A 22814-nucleotide genomic window follows, 5' to 3' on the forward strand; every position below is an offset into this window, starting at 1 on the left:
CATAGACTGGTGAGCTTAAATAACAGGAAGTTAGTCCTCAAGGTTCTGGAATCTGGGAAATCCAAGTGCAAGGCGCTAGCCAATTCAGCTCTTTCTTGGGTTGCAGATGGCCACCTTCTCACTGTGTCCTCATTTGGCAGAAGAGAAAAAGGTGTAGAAACTGGGCCAACAGACCAATACCACTGCATACAGCAGCAAGATGGAGTCATGACTGTTGATTAATATGATGATAAGAGGGAACATTTAAGCAAGACATAACTCTGTGCCAGACACTGATCTAAGTCTTTTCCATGTATTAGTCCTTGTTTCCCACAATAACCCTCTAAGGAAAAACTATTTTTATCTTTACTTTTCAGTTGAGAACATTGAGACAATCAACAAAAGAAACCTGGCAGCTAAGCCTCATTTCTAAACACCAGGAAGAGTCTGGAGACCAAAATAGTTAAGTTCTGATGGAACCAGCAATTTCCATCCTGATAACGTCTGTTTGATGGATTTAAAGCTGGGCTTTGAAGTATGTAGACTATAAGATAGAATAAATATATAATTATCAAGGTTGCTCTGTGAGCTCCAACCCATCCTCTATCACCATAATCCCTAGTCAGGATGCAATTGCCAATACACAAATGTAGGGACAGCAGCAAGGGCCAGAAATGTTCCTCAAAGCCCCATCTCACCTTCCCCATTCCAACACATAACCTGTTAATGTGTGACCTGCTCTCAGACCCACTTGAAAGTACAAAAACACATGAATTTATCTGCTGGTAAAGCATGTGGATGTTAAAGCTTTCTGACATTCAGGCAGTTAACCCTCCTGTTAAAAGCCTTTGCCACTACAATTGCCTGAGGCACAGTCTAAGAAAAAGTCAACAATATCCAGAATGCTCAAGTGAATAACTGGGCTTCTCTCCATGGCCCCAGGAAAGAGCAAGCTGAGCTTAGTAAAAACACAGTGGGAATCTTGCAGTATTAGCCATAGCTATTGCAGGGACATTCATATCACCATGTTTAAGGGAGGGAGCTCTTCAGGTGGTCATCCTTCTGCTGTCCTAAGTATTAACAAAGAGAACTGCAAAATGAGGCAGGAGTGAGAAAATATAGAGATGGACTTTTGCTCTCAGCTTCAACACTTTATTGTTAAGACTTCTGGTTCTCCCTCCCTCCCTCCCTCTCTCTCTCTCTCTCTCTCTCTCTCTCTCTCTCTCTCTCTCTCGCTCTCGCTCTCGCTCTCGCTCTCGCTCTCGCTCTCTCTCGCTCACACTCACACACACACACACACACACACACACAAACACAGAGATGAACAATGAAATCTTCTTTAAATAAGCATCCAATGATGCAGATAAAACTGACTGCTGGGTAGAAACTGCTAACCAAAAAGCCAAACCAAAGATCAAACCTAATTTTAATAGAATCTATATTTGAAGATGTTTTAAAATTCATGACTTCACTGGAGAGTCAGCTGGCTGGAGTTGCCTTGGTGCAGGGTTCTAAAATCTCCTAATGAGGTGCAAAGCTGGTGATCATGCTGGTCTGTTTCACCAGGCACATCCTCAGAAATCAGATTCTGTGAATCTTATTTTAAAATGCCCATCGTCTTTTGGAATTTGGAGATTTTTTTTCCCCTTAAAGTACTTATTGAGAAGCAGAGATACCTATCTGAAGCTGCAATTCAGCAAAACCGTTTCTTCAAAAATTTGATAAGCAGATTTACTATAAAAAATACGTATTTTTCAACTATACATACAAGTGTTCAATTCAGTGTATTTATTGCTTTACTGGGAACAGGAAACACCTAATATGCTATCAAAAAGTATAACAAGGGCTTCCCTGGTGGCACAGTGGTTGGGAGTCCACCTGCCAATGCGGGGGACACAGGTTCGTGCTCCGGTCCAGGAGGATCCCACATGCTGCGCAGCGGCTGGGCCCGTGAGCCATGGCCACTGAGCCTGTGCGTCCGGAGCCTGTGCTCTGCAGCGGGAGAGGCCACAGCAGTGAGAGGCCCGTGTACCACAGAAAAAAAAAAAAAAAAAAAAAAGGGATATCAAAATATAACATGAAAATAAAGATAAAATAAAAGCACATGTCAGTTGTGACTTACATATGATAATGCATGCTCTTAAGCTGGTCTAGTGGGAGGCAATCCCCTTAGCCTGCATTAGTGCCAACTCATTCAAAATAGAATATAGTACTATTTTTTTAAAAATATTTTTTAAATATTGAATGAATTAAGCTACTTTCTTTTTAAGAAAATCAGATAAGCTAAAAGTGTAATTGGACCTTTAAGATGGTTTTACAGTTTCTGGAAAGTCTCAGCTATTTTGGACTCTGACAGACAGCTGGCATAGCAATGCAAAGCATATTTCAGTTCATCTTTCTGATGCTCCTTCCTTTTGGAGGATAAGCTGCCAAGAATAATTCAAGGTGCTTTAAAAGAAACTCTTTTGCTATCGTGCTATCTATGGGCCATTTCAGTACCTGGAACAGTTTAGGCAAAGACATTGCCAGTCTGTAGACTTGCACATTAGAATAAATGCACAATACTCTTAGGACAAGGTATCAAACGCTAAAATTTACCTTGATATTTCATAGAAAATGATTTTTTTCATCAACACTTACTAAAATAAGATGGGAAGAAGCAGGATAAACCACCATCCTCCCTCTTCTTACTTCAGGCGTCTTGGCTCATGTACCAGGCTGGCTAGGTCTAAAGCTTGTCTCAGCCACTTAAAAGCTGTGTGAACTTGGACAAGTTCCTTAACCTCATTTTTGGCTCAGTTTCTTCATGTGCTAAAAGGAATTCTTACAGTAACTGCAAGTTTTTGTAAGAATTAAGGAGGTGAATATTTTTTAAGCACTTAAAACAGTGCATAGCATATGGTAAGTGTTTAGTATATATTAGTTAATATTATAATTGTTATATACATAGGTTAAACATGTTCTCCCTGCATACTTTCATATTTTCCCAAAGCTTTAAAGATCAGCAATATTCCATGACAATAAACCTATGTATCTCTAATGCCAGTGTATTTCTTAGGCTCTAGATCTGCACTGTGATTTGACTGCCTCCATGCTTTCCCTTCCCTTGTCAGATGTGCACTTCTTATTCCTGGTCCTAGTTAATGGTGTCACAATCCCCTAATTGTCTAAGCAAAAGTCTTCAAAATCAGTTAGTATTTATTGAGTACTCCATTAAGAGCTGGTTAATCCATGGTAAACAAGATAGATTTGATCTCTGACTTTATGGAATTTACAGCTATGTCAGGAAAACAGATATTGAACCAATATCGAGTAACGAGTATGACTTGGTAACTATTCTCTGAGATCCAGTTACCGCAACAGTTCTAAAAAGAGAGTCCAGGAAAGAGCAAGGATTCCTACTAGGCTGCTCTTTCCCCTGAGTTGCTATGGAGGACTGATAAAACAAGCTTGATAAAGTGTTCTCTGTGCCACCTCATCAGGAGGGAGGGCCAGGCTGGATTCATAGTGATTCTGGGCAGCAGGTTGACTTTAGAGATTCACAGAAGACAGATGTCTGAGGGATGGCATACTGCTATGGTGGCACAGCATCCATCCCTGTTTCAGAGTCTGTCCCTTTGTCCCCATAAGTACACTTAAAATTCTAAAACCACATGCTTATAGGGCTAAATTTTTTTAACTTCTTCAGAGAAGACCAAGTACTTCTCTCCAACACCTGTTTCCCATTACAAGTTACTCCCTGAGAATGTCACATTATGGTAATCATTTCTACTTGCATTCAGGTGCTCCAGTCCCCAGGGTTTTAAGACTCATATAAACAATGACTCCTCATTAGTACATTCAACAAGTATGTATGAGTCCTGGCTATTTGTCACACACTGGACAGGTTTCAGAAATGCCATTGTAAGTAAAACACAGTCCCTAATCTCAATGAGTTTTCAGTCCATTGAAGGAAACGAACAGGTAATTGTGATGAAAATGTATTAGGGCCACTGAAGAAAGCCACCTATGTTAGACAATTGAAGTAAACAAGGCTTTAGAGAGAAAATGACATATGGGCTGAGATTTGAAAGATAATAAAAATTGGGCAGAGGGAACAGAAAAGAAAGAAAGAAAAGAAAAATGAGTCCCAGGTAGAGGGAACGATAACTTTTGCAAAGGCTCAGTCATCAGACACAATGTGGCACATTAGAGAAGCTAGAAAAAAATCCAGTATGGCTAGAGAACAGAGCTGCTGTGAAGAACTTTAGTGGGGGGCGAAAGGGGGAGATGGAGCTGGCAAGAGAAGCATTTGCTAGGTCATAAGTAGCTTGTAGGCCATCCTAGGGAGGTGGCATTTTCTTCTTAGGGCAATGCAAACCATGAATGATTTTAAGCAGAAGAATGACATATGGTGAGGCTTATGCCTAGTGTGATAAGAGATGAGGAGTAGGGACCAGAGTTGTGGAAGATGAAAAGGGGGAAAAAAATCATTGTATTAGAAAGACAGCAGAGATAAATATGGTAGGATGACTGATTAATCGTGATGGCAAGTGAGAGGGAGCACTAGGTTCCATGATGTCTGACTTGGGCAAATTAAGGCAAAGATACTGCCAATTACCAAAACGGAGGACACAAGATAAAGAATGGATTTAGGGAGTTCAGGTCCCCATTAGATCTGAGTTTCTGAACTTATTTAAGGGTTCTTCTCAATGACAGAGTTGTTATAAGCAGGATTATTAATGGTCTCCATACCTTCTGTTATGAGCTGAACTATGTTCTCCCAAAATTATTATGTTGAACTGGATTTGGTGATGGGGCCTTTAAAGAGGAAATTAAGTTCAAATGAAGTCCCTAGGGTGGGCCCTAATCCAATCTGACTGGTATCCTTATAAGAGGAAATTTGGGCACAAAGAGAGGCACCAAGTTTACAGTCACACAGAGTAAAGAACATGTGAGGACACAGCATGAAGGCACCAACTGAAAGCTAAGGAGAGAGGCCTCAGAAGAAACCAAACCTGTTGACACCTTGATCTTGGACTTTCAGCCTCCAGAACTGTGACAGAATAAATTTCTGTTGTTAAAAAAAATACAGATTCTGATTTGGAAGGTTGGGGGTAAGACCTCAGATTCTGCATTTTTGTCAACTGCCAGGTGATGCCCATGCTGAGGGTCAGGGCCACACTTTAAATAGCAAGACTCTAAATGAGAATTTCTCAAAGTGCAGTCTAGGAGCTCCTTAGAAACAAATCACCTGGGCCCTTGTTAAGCAGGAGGATTTCTAAGCCCAGGCTTTTGAACTAAAAACTCTAGGTCAGAAGGTGGATCCCAGGGATACACACTTCTAACAATTTCATTAAGCAATTTTATGCACACCAAAATTTTAGACTTAGTCCCCAAGACCATCTTCAAGTACCACAGATGAGTTCAATCCCTTGTTTACCTGTCACCTTGTCATTTTTCCCTTGGAAGTTGATATGAGCTTTGAGGACACCAGCCATTTTCAGTGCCTCTTGTGGAGAGACATTGCCTCTAATATTTGGGAGGAAACCTTGTCAGGAACTGACACTTGGGATAAAAGTTAAAAGCAGTTCACAGACTCAAGGATAACTTGGAGAAGAACCTTCCAGTCTTATTAAGCAGCTGTTTTTGCATATGAAATGTGAAAGTTGAGGCAATGAAACCCAGAGGGGGGAACAATGTTATAATACTTCCAGGTTTCTTCTAAGGAATGCAATTTGCTTCATTAACTGAGGCTTCATACCTCCTGGAAATCAAGAGTATCGCCCCAACACTAGGTAATTTTGGACACAATTGTTAAGTAGGTACAATTTGCCTGTCACCTGGATCCCCTCGCCTTGCTCTTTTAATCTTCACCTACCCCCTCCTATCTCCTGTTCTTTTCCAATGTCCACCTCTCCACAACCAGTTCTCCCTCCACCCAGCCAAAGGCTGCTATTCGACACATAACGTCAAGCAGATTGACCCCTGACAAGAGAGGGGGCAGGATCCAGTGTGGAAAGTCTGCTCTTGCCATCAGGAGACCAGGGTTCCATTCCCTGTCAGTGTATCCTCTAGGTCTTTGAATTCCTTAGGTAAGTATTATCTCCCTGGCCCTCAACTTCCTCTCATCATGTGTGAAACCATGTTAAAATGATTAAAGAAGACAATGTAGGTGATACACACAAACTTTAATACTTCACAAAGGAAGCAGTCTCTAATCTCAACAGTTCAGAGAACTACAATGTACAGTAGTCCCTCCTTATCTGCGGTTTCACTTACTGTGGTTTCAGTTACCCATGGTCCAAAAATATTAAATGGAAAATTCCAGAAGTAAACAATTCATACATTTTTAAATTGTGTGCCATCCTGAGTAGTATGATGAAATTTCATCTGTCTGGCTCCATCCCGCCTGGGAAGTGAATCATCCCCTTGTCCAGTGGATCCTACCCTTAGTCACTTAGTAACCCTCTTGATTTCAACTGTCACAGTATCACAGTGCTTGTCTTCAAGAAACATTTGTTTTACACAATAACAGCCCCAAAGCACAAGAGTAGTAATGTTGGCCATTTGGATATGCCGAAGAGAAGCCATAAAGTGCCTTCTTTAAAAGAAAAGGTGAAAGTTCTCAACTTAATAAGGAAAGAAAAAGAGTGTATGTTGAGACTATGAAGATGTACAGTAAGAAAGAATCTTCTATTCATGATATTATGAAGAAGGAAAAAGAATTTGTTCTAGTTTTGCTGTCACACCTCAAACTGTAAAATGTAATATCACAGCACATGTTGAGTGCTTAGTTAAGGTGGAAAAGGCATTACATTTGTACAATAAGATATTTTAAGAGAGACCACATTCACATAACTTATATCACAGAATATTGTTATAATTTTTCTATTTTATAATTAGTTATTGTAGTTAATCTCTTACTGTGCCTAATTTATAAATTAAACTTTATCATAGGTATGTATAGGAAAAAACAGTATATACAAGGTTCAATACTATCACAGTTTTGGGCATCCATTGGGGGTTTTGAAACATATTCCCTGAGGAAAAGGGGTAACTACTATAAGGGAAAAGGGCTGCAAGATTTTCTAGAAAGAGGCAAGCAGGAAACAAGGAAAAAGTACTTGGAGGTTGATTGGCTAAGGTTTCACATATTTAGAAAGATCAAGCAACAAGAAAATAAGTACAGAGTCCAGAGTTAGCTTGGCATTTGGGAATTGGCTAACTGGATATACTGCATTTCTGGTCAAGTGAAGCATATATAGGGACACAAAAGTTATCTAAGTTTCAGTTTGCTGGTGTGGCACCCTGGGCAGGAGCGGCTCCATCTTGGACCTAGAATTTTTTTTCAGCAGTCAATAAAATATTTTTACTTTACAAATGAATATAAAGAAGTCACTGATCTATTGCTGCATTAATATTTCACTAGTTTCCTTTGTAAACCTGAAAAGTTCAACTCAATATCTGTGATTGAGCTATTAGGATAATCCCAGACTGCCCCATGTTTTCCCTACCAAATTCTGACCACTGCCTGCTTCCAAGGTCAACATTTGCCCAACAGATGGGCCCAATTTCACTTGTTCCCTATCCAATTCACCTTGTAGGGGTGGGAGAATAGGGGACCACAAACCCATTTCCCTTTCAGTATCACAGAACCTCATAAATTCAAATGAAGGAGGGCAGAGCTATTGTCACCTAATGAGGCACAAATTCCTGGCTCCAGCTCTGGGATGAGACAGTGGGCTTTGCTGAATACACTTTGCTCAAAATTTCTCCTCAGCTGGGACAGCAGTTACTATACCCCTGGTTCTTGAAAAATAATAAGTATCAATCAAAGGTTCTATAGCACTGAGCCTACACTGTGCATTCTAACTTAGAGATGAAGTCTAGGATTTAGAGTTAGAACTTGGTTCAAATCCAGGGTCTTTTACCTACTTGGGTAGTTCACCCAACTACTCTGAATCTGTTTCCTCCTTTGTAACATGGAGTAATCCTCCCTTAGAATCATTAGGAGAATTACATGAAATTATATACATAAACCATTAGGACTATAAGGAGAAAATATTAAATGTTAAATAAGTAAATGGTAAATAAATCATTATTTCACTCACCCTATACAAAAAGAAGACCAAGCAAGTTTCATTATGCCAAAATATCAGATCCCTGGGACAGAGTGGACCTACCTAAGCATGATAACTATTTCCATCAAGGAGGCATCTTAACATTTCAAAGGACAACCCCCATCTGAAAGTGCAAGCTCTGACAAACGAAAGGTACACCTAACACCCTGATGTGGACATTCTACAGTTGGCTCATGTGTCTTTAGCAGGGAGAGCAGTACTTTTCCTTTAATGAGCTCTTCACAGTCTGGGGACAATGGGGGACCACTAGAATTTTCCTCTGCAAAGTGAACAAGGCTCGTGGTCCCATAGTAACCACAGCTGAATAATTCAAACTGAGAAGTTGATAAAATGGCAATTTACCTAAGAATGTTTTTATAGTCCCTTATTCTATAATCCTAATGAAAGGGCTTCTCATCAAGGTTGTTATTATTCTAGGAAAAAATACACACTCATATATGCACATAAGTACACACATATCTGTACCTTATTTTCAGTATTTTCTCAGTAGAATACTTCCAAAAAGAGAAAGAGAGAGAATATTTTATAAGTGAGCAAGGATTCTGTTCTTGTGAGTAACGTTACCTTCCCTCCCAATACTTGAAATGGAGCTTCATTTTGAATTACAACACATCTGGGGCATAACTAGAGAGAGAGGAACAACTGCAATCAGAAGAGTCACTGATTACACCTATAATGACTGTCAGAAATGTGCCTGTGGGCAAAAAAGGGATTCACATTAGCCCCAAAATACACACACCACTCTCCACTTGCTCTCAGCTAGTATTCAAAGGCACATCCACAGACCTCATTCACCAGAATCACCTGGAGAGATTTTGTTAAATTATGGATTTGGGGTTCCACCCCTAGAATTTCTCATTCTGTATATCTGAGATAGAGCCCAGGAAGCAGTATTTTTAAAAGCTTCTCTTAGATGATGTATTATAAAATTTGTCACTCATTGCCTCCCTATATACCACCTGAACTAAGGATGTCTTCCAGGTTGGGAAAAAATCACTCTGAGTCTACAGTATATGCCATTAAAATATGTGGCACTGAAGCAGGGATAGAGAAAATGTACCTACACATCAACAACTTGTTCTTTAAATGCTAAGATCCTCCTGAATTCAATTCTTAACATTTGAAATAACCAGAAATACATTTTCCAGATTACTTGATGAAACAAAATTCATTCCTTTAAGAGAAAAAGGCAAAATATTTAAAATAAGGACATACAAGAATTCCATAGTAGGGGCTTCCCTGGTGGCGCAGTGGTTGAGAGTCCGCCTGTCGATGCAGGGGACGCGGAGTCGTGTCCCGGTCCGGGAAGATCCCACGTGCTGCGGAGCGGCTGGGCCCGTGAGCCATGGCTGCCGAGCCTGCGCGTCCGGAGCCTGTGCTCCGCAAGGCCCGCGTACCGCAAAAAAAAAAAAAAAAAAAAAAAAAAAAAAAAAAAAAAAGAATTCCATAGTAAAGAAATCAACTTCTGAGGTGTGATCCCGGGCTTGAGTCCCATTCACTTTCAGCTCCTAACATGCTGAGTTATGAGTCATTAGCATGTTGACTCAGGACATTGCAGCATTGCAGGACTCTGAATCTTCAAAGCAGTGTTCAGTTATGTTCATGCCGTCGTGCAAACTGTTAGCCTGAAATGTTAACACTCCTCTTTATGCCAGACCACCCTGGATTTCAGGGCTTCCCAAATGCCCAATACCCAATTCCCTGAAGTGTGTTTAAAAGATGAAATGTATAGGCTAACAACAGATTAATCAGAACACGAGTCCAAAAACAAAGAGCTCAGGTCCTTTCTACCACTTCAAAAAAATAGGGGATGGACTGTTGGCTGATAATGAAATAGAGTAATTAGGAGAGAGATTTTGGATACATTTTTATATAGAATTTATACCTGTACCTAATTGGCCATGACAGAACAGGATCCTTGCCTGAAAGGACAGGATTTGACCTTGATGGTCAATTTTCAGTAATCTATACTGCCCTAAGTCTGGGGTCAGGTTTTTTGACACTTAGGGAGGAGAAGAAAATGTAGATTAGGTTGTTGGTGATATAACTAGAATAAAAGCGTTTTCTAGTTAATTCTTATTTATGTGCAAGATCCAAAGTGGGTCTGTGTTAGACACTTTACCCATCTCATTCCACTTTATTCACACCACATTATTTAGTAGCTCTTTTAAAACCTATTTTACAACTGAGAAAACTGAGGCTCAGAGAGATTAAGTAACTTTTCCATGGTAAAAACACAAGTAATTTTCAAAAATAGGACTAGTACACTTCTTTAGTTCCTCAAACACCGTAACCTCTTTCTCTCTCAATATTTTTTCTTTAGTATCTGATGGCAAAATGAAATAATAGATTCATTGTGCCACTGTTAATGATTTTCTCCCTTACAAATCTATGGGTGCCATGGGGACAGGAATCTTCTCTCTTTTATTCTCTACTATTTACCTAGAAGCCACAACAATGCCTGACTTACAGTAGACCCTCAATAAATATTTAATGAATGTAAAAAGGCCTAACTCCATTACCCATGCTTTCCCCACCAACTTCATTCTCTTCCCTAACCTATTCCTGCCATCACAAATTCCAAATAACCCATCCAGTTACCTTCTTAGCGCATCTTTATTATCAGCACAGTGTAGAAAAGTATTCGGGTTTACTTTTTTTTTTTTTTTTTTTTTTTTTTTTTTTTTGCCGTATGCGGGCCTCTCACTGTTGTGGCCTCTCCCATTGCGGAGCACAGGCTCCGGACGCGCAGGCCTAGCGGCCATGGCTCACGGGCTTAGTTGCTCCACGGCATGTGGGATCTTCCCGGACCAGGGCATGAACCCGTGTCTCCTGCATCTGCAGGCGGATTCTCAACCACTGCGCCACCAGGGAAGCCCCGGGTTTACTTTTAAATTTGTGATTTTTTCTATGTCATGTAGACAAAACTTTAAGGAAATATGAAGAAGCTAGATAGCATCTAACTTTTCCTATAAGATGTAAAACCATGGAAGACACCTAGAGAGAACCACTTCAAGCAACATGTATTATGAAGCTGACAATATAACCTTAGTCTAGACAAAAGAACACCCTAACATCTAGATCTTTTAGTCATCCCCCAAAAGCACTTCATCCAGAATTCATTTGTTTCAACCCCTTTCCTTTCCCTGGTTGGAGTAATCTTGGAAACATGAATGCCTATCAACAAACCAGCTTCTAAATTTTTCTCCCCCTTTTTTCATCATATTCATACAGAAGATGCTTTTTCTTCCTTTTTAGGCCTTTTGAAGATCTCTTCCAGGCAGTCGCTGAGGAGTTTCCATGGTACAGCTCCTCTGCTAGCTCATTTCAATTTGAATTCCTCCCCCTCAGACTGCAGCATTTCTGTTGTCTTCATGAAAATGGTATTTGGGGGTTCTTATTCAGGTTTCTTACTTCTGTTTCAGGGATAGTACCTTTGTATTTGTGCTTGATAGCAGTTCGCACATTTTTCATCTCCTACTCTGCCCCAGATGAATCAAATGGACAGAAATACATTTGGGCATTTTGTTTCCTTTTATGGTTGATTACAATCAGAATAGCTAGTCAATCCATCTGTACCGGCTTAGAAGGCTTTAGCTTTTGTTAAATAATAGAAATCTGGGTGAGGACAGTATAGCATCTAAACATCTGACTTAATAATTAAACACCTGGGTGAAAGATTGACTTTCTTCTTAACATTTTATATGATACCACACAGCACAGCCCATCCTCTCAAATCCGTTAAGTTCCCTTGGAACTTTTATTTTGAGATGCTAATTTTTACCTTTCTGTTTTTAAATCACATATGTTCATATTTTCAGAAGCATTCTCTCAAGTTGGCTGCATAATTTAATGTTCTAATATGTGTTTGTGCAAAACATATTCACAATTTAAAAGGGCATTTGGATGTGTAGAACAGTTGCTTAAATTGTGACACAACAGTGCAAATCAACAAAGTATGACTTGAATCTGAATGGTATGAATTTTATATAATATTCACTGGGAAAGTTAAAACTCTGCTACTCCTAGGAGATAACAGTGATAAAAAATATATGCAAGAATCTTTATGCAGGGCCTGCTACATGCCAGGCATTATGCTAGATGCTAGGGACATAAACAGGAATAAACAGAAGAAACTTCTGTCCTTAAAGTACACACTATTTAATAAGAAAGATAAAAATTTACACTAATAATTGATATATAACCTGATATAGGCTGTGACTGAGGTATGAAAAATATAGAAATTTTCATTTGCCTGAAATTAGATGTCTTCAAAATTAACAGCATCCCAGATCTAAGATATTTCTCCAGTGATTTTTTTTTTTTTCCTTTTTTAAACAAATATTTTTCTAGCAAGAAAGTATTTGGTAATGCCTAACAGGAAGAATGATTTAACCAACTTTCTCCTTCTATTTTACAGTTGCACCAAACCATCAGCAAACACCCATTAGGATCGATTCAAGGAAGGTGAGTGAGAAAAAATAAAACTGTAGTGAAGAAGATAAATGTTCTCAATTCTTAAATCTTAAACAGGGAAATCATTGTCTTGGAGAGAGAATTCCATACAATCCAAAGCCTCAATAGAGAAAAGCATCCACACAGATGCTGCAGTTAATGTGTCTCTACATGGGACTATGACAAGATAGGAAAACTGCTTAAAATTGAAGCGGTATATATAGAAAAGGAAGACAGCTGAGGGGGCAGGAAAGAAGAGGGACTGCAGTGTCCTAAAAGGATAAGGTTTGCATTAGACAATATGCAAGTCAACAAGAATAGAACTATAAGAAAACAATACTTAGTCTGTCATGAGAGTACTAAAAAAAGCCCGAGCATGGAAAAAGTAAAAACAAGAAAATCTGTGGCAGTGCTGAACTAAGAGGGGAATGAACCAGAGGAAGGAGGTGGAAAATAATGCTCCCATTTTCCCACAAGCATTATCATTCTTCCCTTAGGTGTAACATTTATAGAGCATACATTTCCTGAGCCCGCATTGTATGTTAAACTCTATACTACTGGGTGTGTGTGGAGGTGGGGGGAAGAGTACATATAACATTCCAAAGGAAAGGGTCCCCTTGCTAACTGCACTATGATTGAAATGATTGACAATTGACAGCATTGAAGTCTGAATAAAGTTTAGAGCCCTCCACCTGTAATTCACTCTTGTAGCACTTCCAGAAATTCCGGTATTTCTCCCCAGCTACTCTGGTTTTACCAAGAGTCTGGGAATAAATGAAATTATGGTTGCTGTTTAACTAGCTGCTCATTTCTTCCCACCCTCTCTGATTCAGTACAGCCTTTGTGTTCACATCCCAATCTGGCTATTAAGGAAATCAGCATTACCCTTTGCAGTGACGGTGTCAGTCTAGGAAAGGAAAGGAATGCAGGAGAAAGGAAGCAAATGACAGTGCAGAATCTCAGAAAAGTTCAGCAGTCTTTCAACTGTCAACCTCCTTTACAGAAAATCAAAAATGACAATCAATTCCTGAGAAAGGGTATAATTTCCCAAACCAGATAAAAAGACAGTGCTAAACTGCAAACTGTGGTGAAATTTCAGGAGGTTCTCACTTGTTCTCTATCTCTCTCTCTCTCACTGTCTCTCTGTCTCTCTTCCTCTCTTCCCCTCTACTCTCTTCTCCTGTTACCCCCCTCCTCTCTCTCTTTCTCTCGCTCCATACACATACACACACACACACACACACACACACACACACATATCTCCACTGCCAAGAGTTTTCTCACATTAAGCTACTGCCATAGGTTGCAAGTGAATGAGCTTAAAACAGATTTTGACTGAATTGAGAGGTTTAAAACAAAGGTTTTTATTTGTTTTTCTTTTCTCCTACCTTTTCTCTTCTCTTGGTTCAGTGCTCCTGTTCTCTAGGACTCAGCTGGGCTATCAGCCACTCTGGAAAGTCTTTAGTAACCTCCCTGAACCCCTATGCTGTGAAAGTTTCTGTAGTAGCTGCATATTAGACTTTTTTTTTAAATTGTCTGAATTCCCTAAAGACCCTAAGGCAATGGGAATCAGGGACAATCTTTTATCTCTATGTCTTCATTTCCTGCGGAAATGCTTGGCATGAAGTAAATTGCAATAAGTAATTTACTGAATGAATGAATGAGCATTATATTCTTGGTTTGGTCTCTCTCTGAGGTGAGAATTTTTATGTTTTAGCAATGGTCTTAGATACAGAAAAATGAAATATTCCCCAAATTCTCATTTATGCATTCAGTCCTAGATCAAATGTGTTAAAAACTATTAATGGAAAGAAGATGGGCTTTTCAATCAATCAAACTTGGGTTCTTAGCCTGAATTCACCAATTATGAACTGGCTAACTCTTGGCAAGTTATTTAATCTCTCAGAATCTGAGTTCCCTCAACTGGAAAATGGAGATGATATCTAGTCATATGGCTATTTGAAGACTTAAATGTATATGTATATAAAGCATTTGGGACACAATACCTATCCCACACTAAGTACCACATAAATGTTAACTATTATTGAACTGACCAGAACAGTGCCAGGCACACAGGAGGAGCTGGATAAATGGGGGGGTAGTTCCTTACCCTATAGCTTCACTTATATGCAAGGCATTAAAGGCCAAAGATACTGTCTTTAAAAAATGTACATGATAGTGGCAGAAATAAGATATTTCTTCCATAAATCAAATATAAGTTGGTGATGGATGCTGTGATAAATACAAAGTGGTCCAGGGGTCCTGTTTCATCACTGGCTTCCCAGTAAGGTTATATTTAATTTGATACATGGGAAGGAATATTTCATAACTTACTTTGGGGTATTTTACCAAAGATTTAGTGCAAACATTAACTCTACTTGTGCCTATAGAGATTTACATTATGTTTCTAGGTCAAATCATTTGGAATCAACTCCATTGCATATATTAGGAAATAAATACCCCATAAATACACTCTCGCATCTATCCTGCCCCCTGGAACCTGGAGATAACCATGAATTTTTGTTGTACTTTTCATTTTTCAGAAATGGCACATATAATAAATAAATACTTGAAAGGCAAATCAGTACAACATAACCTTGTTATAAGAGACTCTTTCATGCCCATTTTAAATAGGCTGTCATGAATACAGAATTGCCATTTCCTTCTGCATATCAATATAAACTGCAATGTGATCTACCCCATGAATTAAAATGCTGAACACAAAGATCAACAAGAAGCCTGATGATACATCATATTCACTTTTTAAATAATCTCCATTTTAAATGAAAAATATTACAGTTCCAATTAAATGGTTCCATAAAATGTGTAAAGAATTTATATGTACATGTTCTCCATACTGATAACTTAGAAAAGAATTAAATTTTACCCAACACACATGCAAAACAATAGATTGTATTACAATTATTGGTGACACCATTTGATAATAATGATAATAACCATGATAGGAACTCTTTAATGAGTACCTCTAAGATGTCAGTCTCTGGCTATAGGCTCATTTTATCCTTACTACAACCTGAAGAGGTAATGTCATCCCCATTTCACTCATAAGATAACTGAGACACTCATATGAACTTTCTATTTACCCTCTGTGTCCACTTGGTCAGCAGGCAAGTTTTACATCAAATAACACAAATTTAGATTCTAGTTCTCCTCCCCTTCACGTTGATTGAATACGACCTGTGTACTACCTTTATCCTTTCCTTCCTAGGGACAACCTTTCCGGAACACTGAAAAACTGAGGATCGAAGTAACCAAAGCAACACGGGAACTCAAAAACATCTCAGGGAAGGAGTGATGGAGTGAGCTGAACCTGTTTCACCACACCACCTCCCTCCCATTGTAAAGATTCAGAAAGAACAAAATAGCTGTGTTCAAATATCTAACAAATTGGCAATGGAAATGACATTATACATATTCTATTGAGTGTCAAGTGGTAGAGCTATGACTTAGTTTGACCACAAAAATGAAAGTTTTAAGCATTTCCTTCCAATGATCAGTTAGTTCTCTATTGTTGGTGCATAGTTTAAAACAGAGACTAAAAAACAAACAACGGCCAACCAAACAATCACCTGCTCCAGTGGTACAGGATTTGAGTACCTGCTTGTTGGTTCTATTGAACCACTTTTCAAGCACCCTCCAACACTGAGGCTCTATAATCCCTTCTGTAGTTTAGGGGAAGGAGGAGTCTAATGTTATACTACAATGATAAGCCAGCAGTTACCTGGTTTTCTCTGTTAATTTATTCAGATCTCTTCAGAAGAATATCCAGTATGTAAGAAATCTGAGAAGTTTCCCATGAACAAGCCCTGTACCACCTGTAATTTACAGGATGGCAGTACTGTGCCTACCTGACTTATGAAAATTCAAGATTTGCTCTTGCAGATGATTTGTTCCCCATTTTTTACATTTTTTTAATATATGTACTTGTATAAGGTTTAAGACTCTTTTTTCTCACTTAGGCTCCAGTCCCTTCCCTCCTCTTCCCATATTCTCAAAGTCTATCTCAGTGATACTCAGTGATTCCATCTGGCCCCTTACTTATTTAGAGCACATGATCAACCATGTCAAAGGTCCTCATTCCCTAGCTCTACCTCTAAGCCTTCACTTGTCATGATGTTTTTACCAGAAACTCCACAGAAAATACCACCCATACTGTCCCACCAATAATAAGTAATGATCATGGGCAACTACTGCTCTAAGTTTTAACTCATTTAGTCTTCATTCCAACTCTGTAAGTACTGTCATTATTCCTACTTGAGAGGAGAGTTAGAAGGGAGATGAGGTTAGCTCAAGTGACATATATAAGGTCTCAAAGTTAGAGGTAGAGCTAGGGTCTGCTCCCAGGGACAGCACTCTTAACGACTATGCTACATGTATCACAATAAACACCTTCAACCTCCCCTTCTCCACCTAAAGTCTGTCTTGGTTGTCCCTCTCATTTCTTTCTGGTCTCCGTCCTCTCTTCCAAGGCTGTCTCCCATTTTGTTCTTAATAACATTCTCATTTCTGTGTTTTCTCTATCAATCCATCTTTGATTCTTTCCATCTTCAGTCTCAATCCTCTCCCTGCCTTAATGTTGCAATCAAGAATCTGTTTGCCACCCTCACTTTAGTAGCAGTGCTAAATCTACTCTTAATTCACCTGCTTTACCTAAGTGGTCTTCTTTATTACTGTCTCTATGCTGTCGATCCTGTTCATACCACTCCACTGGCAACTCTCTTCTCTCTTCTATTCAATTACTTTCTTTGTCTCTGGTTCTGCTCCTATTTTTCTGATCTGTCCTTTCTCCTTCTCAGGCTCTTTGTCCTCCTCTCATCATCTAAAAATAAGCATTCCCCAAGGCTCTGTCCTTGACTTTCTTTTCTTCTCTGTTTGCATTCTCTCCCTTGGCAGTCTCACCCACTGAAATAGTTTCAACTCTCTCCTCCATGCCATGAAATCTCTCTTGTGAAAGTTAGAATCATCTGGGGCTATTTCCTTATTGTGTCTTCGTGTCCTCAAATATGAGGTCTTTGAATGTGTTGGGCACAGAGAAATGAGAAAGGACAGATTCTCTGACAGTAGATCTTCCTGGAACTAAAAAAGAAGAAAAATGATATTGAGAAGAGGAATCAAAAGAGAAGGAAGAATAGGCCTTTCAGGAAGAGGCACAAGATGAGGGAGAAATGGTTCCACTCCCAAACTTCTAGAATGTTCTTAATGTTATACCTCTAGTTAAGGATCGTTCTTGATTCATTCTCACTATTAAGATCAATTTAATACTTCCTAGAACCTAAGGTTCTTGCCTCCTCTCTAGCCTCATCTTCTACATTCCCCTGAATGCCTGCTTCACTCCAATTGTGTCAAAGTCTTTGTGATTCTCAGTGTACATTATGCTATTGAATACTCTAGGTCTTTGAACATGATGCTAAAGAATTCTTCCTAAAGAATACATTGGATGATGACATTATTCTGGTAAAAATCTCTGCAGGTTTTCCTACTGACAGCTAATATAGCCTAAATTTCTCCATCTACCAGATGAAGCCCACGTTTTCAGCTTCTCAATATTCTCCATGACTGACTCACTTTGCTGTACAGCAGAAACTAACACAACATTTTAAAGCGCTATACTCCAATAAAAATTTTTAAGTATATTCTCTATGTATTAAGCCTATGATACTCACTGTTCTCTAAATATGCCCAGAATTCCTTGCCTCTTGTCATCTTATGCTGTTAGCCTAGACTGTAATTCCTGTAACATTTCATATCCTCAGCTGCCAAAATTTTATTTGCCCTTAAAGCTTACCTCTAAAGTCCACAGGTTTGTGATCTCTTTATTTATTCTTCTACCTCTAAGAAGATACAATCTTTCCATCATCCAAAAGCCCTTAGAACTAATTCTGTAACTTATTTGATAGATCATTACATTTGTCCAATTACCCAATAAATTGAAAGCTAGTTGAAGTTAAGAAAAATGTCTTTCTTAATTTTGTATATCCTGCAGATGTAATAGAATGTTTAACCTAAAATAGACACTCAATAAATGTTATCTTAAATATGGTAACTTTCTTCCTTGATTTCTAGAGAGTAGGTGCTTTATTTAAAAAAAAAAAAAAGCTTCTCTGCAGAATGCCTAAAGTTCTCAAGAACACAAATTATATTTTAACTGAAATTATCGTTGTATTGATTCAGTTTTTATCATAAAGAATGTCTGGAAAGATTAAAGTTCTATCTCCAATAAGAAAAGCCTCTTTTGCATTTTAACTATTTTGATTTTCAAATTCTTTCCAACCATTGATAACAGAGGGAGCATTTGATAGTGTTACACCCACAATAAGGAAGGGATAAACTGAGACACCTATTATAAAATTCAGAACAGCTTAAGTTGAATTATAACATGTGGAAATCAGTACTCTTTTAAGGTAATGTTGGTAAAATTTCCCTTAATTTTTTTTTTCCCTTTCTGAGTACCTGAATTTTGACCTTGCCAATCTCAAGAGAAAAATACCAAGACAGTACCAGACAATACAAGAATGATTATTAAACTTTATATAAATCCAGTCAAACATTATTGACTAATTTCACTCACATGAAATGAGAACATAAACCCCACTACTGCCTTGCTAACTTGCTAACCTTTCAATATGCCTCTGCTAATTTCAAAAGTTGAGAGTATGTTCCAAACTGAAGAAGGCACTTAAAAGAAAGAAGAAAATTAATTGTTAAAATAGCCAACCAAAAAAGTACCTGTACAAAGTCAGAGTTTATATTTCCACAGTTCTCTAGTCTTCTGATACTCATAATTTTGGTACTCCAGAAAAAAAACAGTCTAGGCATATATTTTAAAAGAAAATTGATATCATTAATATGCATCAACTCTAGTACATATTTCCTGAAACTTTGATTTTCTTGTATTAACAAACATACATAAATGAGGTTCTGAATCAAAATTTTGTGTTTTTTTTTAATATACCAAAAAGAAACGAAATGTTATTCTACTCTTTGCATGTTCTTCATTTTTATTATTCTACTTTACCTTTGGAAATAAATGCCCATGAACTAGGATGGGACAGAGAATATAACCCATTGTATATTATATTCTGTGTTTATATAAAAAATAAAATGGGAATATAAAATAATATGTTTTACAAAAAAAATTTATTGGGGGATTTATAATGTAGATTTAAATATAATCAAACTTCATGTGCCAAAATTCTTCCTACCATTTACAACTTTCACCACTCCGTGCAACTAGTGAAGTGAACTTGTTGCTATTTGTCCAGATTAGGACTGAAGAGATACGAGTACAAAGATTTGAGTCAACAGTATAACCCAAAATTACATGATCTATTCACCAAAACTCCCAACAGACAACCTCCAAAAGCATACTTTCCTATAAAATTTTTAAATTTATTATTTAATATTTAATTTAACAATCTCCAGTTATTTAATTGGAGGTAAGTAAAGGAAAGGTAAGGAAAAGTTCAGCTATGAAAATCATCAGATATATTACAAGAATAACATAACAATAATGCTAATAAAAATAACAATGTTCCATATATTAATAAGCTTATGTATATATTTACATATAATTTATTTGTATATATTATTTATATTTATTTACATATTTTATATATCATACAATTATTCTTAAGAGTTGCAATACTGCAAACATGAACTCCATTTTAAAGTTTTGTTGGTTTTCTTTGTGTTTTTTTGGCCACGCTACGCAGTTTGCAGGATCTTAGTTTCCTGACCAGGGATTGAACCTGGGCCCTCAACAGTGAAAGCATGGAGTCCTAACCACTGGACCACCAGGGAATTCCCCATAATTCTATTTTATAAATAAGGGAAACAAGGCTTAGAGTTTATATAGCTAACAAGATGTAGAGCTAAGATTCAAATCAAGATCTGTGTCCAAAGCTCTTTCCATTATAACATAACTATTTAAATGTAAATTCAGAGCCAGAGCGAACTCTTCCCTTGTATTTTATTTTACTTTATTTTATTTTTTTCCCTTGTATTTTAAAAAGAGGCTGAGCATAAATGAAAATATTAAATAAAGAAAAATATGGACTAATAACTTGTTCTGTCACAGGACTTATACCCTCTGAATTCCAGAACACTTCCCCTCTTCTTCTCTTTTTGTATACTTAAGGAAGACATGATGAAGGTACACATGATTTTTAACTTGGGGAAGGATAAATTAGAGAAATTAGGAAAAATAAAGACATGGTGTGATTCATCAATAGTCATGATTCCTTCAGGCAAGTGCAAGAATAGTTAGCCAGATTTTAATTACATCTTATTCAAACATTTGTTAATTCAACAAATATTTAGTAAGTACCAGTTCTAAACATAAAGAATACAATATTGACCAAGTCAGATTAGGGACCTGCCCTCATGAAGCTCACATTCTGCTTATATTCCTCAGACATTACTCCTTCAAAGCTCATTCTCTCACACCACCTGCTTTAGGCTGAAATAGGATTGGTCTCTGACATTATAATGTTCTGATCTTTCATCATTTTTCATGTTATAATATTTTGTTTATGTGAGTTCTTCCCCCCTCTAGACTGTGATTAACTTGAAGTTAGGGCCTACAACTTACTGAACTCTATATCTCAAGCTCTTTCCATAATGACTGGCACATAAGAAGTGGCCAATAACTGTTTATAAAATGATTGAAAAGAAAAGGCATTGTATTTCCATTTTAGGAACATGGTGTACTAGTGACCTGGACAGACTATCTTGTTTAAATCAACTTATAGTAATAGATGGGAAGTCTTCTTAACTCGTCTTAAATTTATCCATAAACTAAAAATACATATGGGCTATTTGGGTGAAAAACAAGGTGAAAGCAGGAATCTAGAAAAGTAAGATATTTAAATTACTTAAAACAATAATAACTTTAGTATTTAAAATGTTATTTATTATATTTATTAAGTAGTAATTATTTAAAATAGTTTTTGCTTGAGAGTATTTATAAAACCAGGGAAATCAAGCCTTTGTCGTTCAGCTTTATGAAGTTTGAAGAATAGGAATAAAAATTCTAGGGCTCACTCAAGGTGGAGTATCCAATAGATCACCCCACTATAAAAAGTAAGCATCAAAGGGCAATACTCTACCATCCCTGTTCTGATGGACCACACACACAAAAAAATTGATGATCTCAAAACTTTGTATCAGTCAATAAAACACTATCTTCCCTGAGAAATTATAACCAAAAACTAGACCTCATATTGTTTGTGAATTGAGTTCATACTACATTGGTGATCAGAAAAGCCTCAAGTTGAGAATTTGCTGGGAGTAGTCCTAATCAGGTAAGGCCTCTAGATACCTGCCAGAAGCAAACAACAATTCTACCTAGACCAACTCTCTTTTATCCAAGACCTTAGAGAGTGTCCACAGAAAAAGTATACCTAATTATCAAGAGTTAGTAAACAGCCAAGGACAAAAAACACATCATGAGGTAAAACCAAGCAGAAAAAACATAACAGAATCAGATCCACACAGAATTTAAATACTAAATTTAGCAGAAACAATATATTGACCACCCATGTTTAATATATTCAAAGAACTAAAATAGAGGTTTGATATTATGAATGAGTTAAGAACCAAATTATTTGAAAAGGGACTAAAAAGAACTTCCAGAAACTAAAATATAATAAAAAATAAATGGAAATACCTAAAGGCAAATTAGACACAGCAAAAGAGATAATCAGTAAACCGAATGATAGCATTGAAGAAATTATTCAAAATATAGTACAGAAAGACAAATAAGAATCAAGAGATGTGAATGACAAAGTGGGAAAAGCTAAAATTAAAAAAAAAATTTTTTTAATTGGGAAAAGCTAACCTACTGGAGTTCTATAGGAAAAGTGAATGAGAATAGGGCAAAGACAATATCTGAATAGATAATGGCTTGGAACTAAGGAAACATAATATCACAAACTCAAGAACCCCAAAAATCCAAGTAAGAAGAATGTTGAAACTGTAGAATGTTAAAGGATCTTAAAGTCAGACAGAAAGAAAAGGTCGATTGTATTCAAAGGAGAATCAATTAGACAGATGGCTGATTTAGCTTCAGCAACAGTGGAAGCAAGACAGTGGATGATATTTTCATTATAAAGAGAGAAAATAACTCTTATTCTAGAGTATTATAGTAAAGTTATTTTCATAAATGGAGAGAATGTAATGATATCAGGAAAATAAAGTTTTAAGTTTTCCACCAACGAACTTTCACTAGAAGAAATT

Source organism: Kogia breviceps, chromosome 1, assembly GCF_026419965.1.
Source record: "Kogia breviceps isolate mKogBre1 chromosome 1, mKogBre1 haplotype 1, whole genome shotgun sequence".
NCBI lineage: Eukaryota > Metazoa > Chordata > Mammalia > Artiodactyla > Physeteridae > Kogia > Kogia breviceps.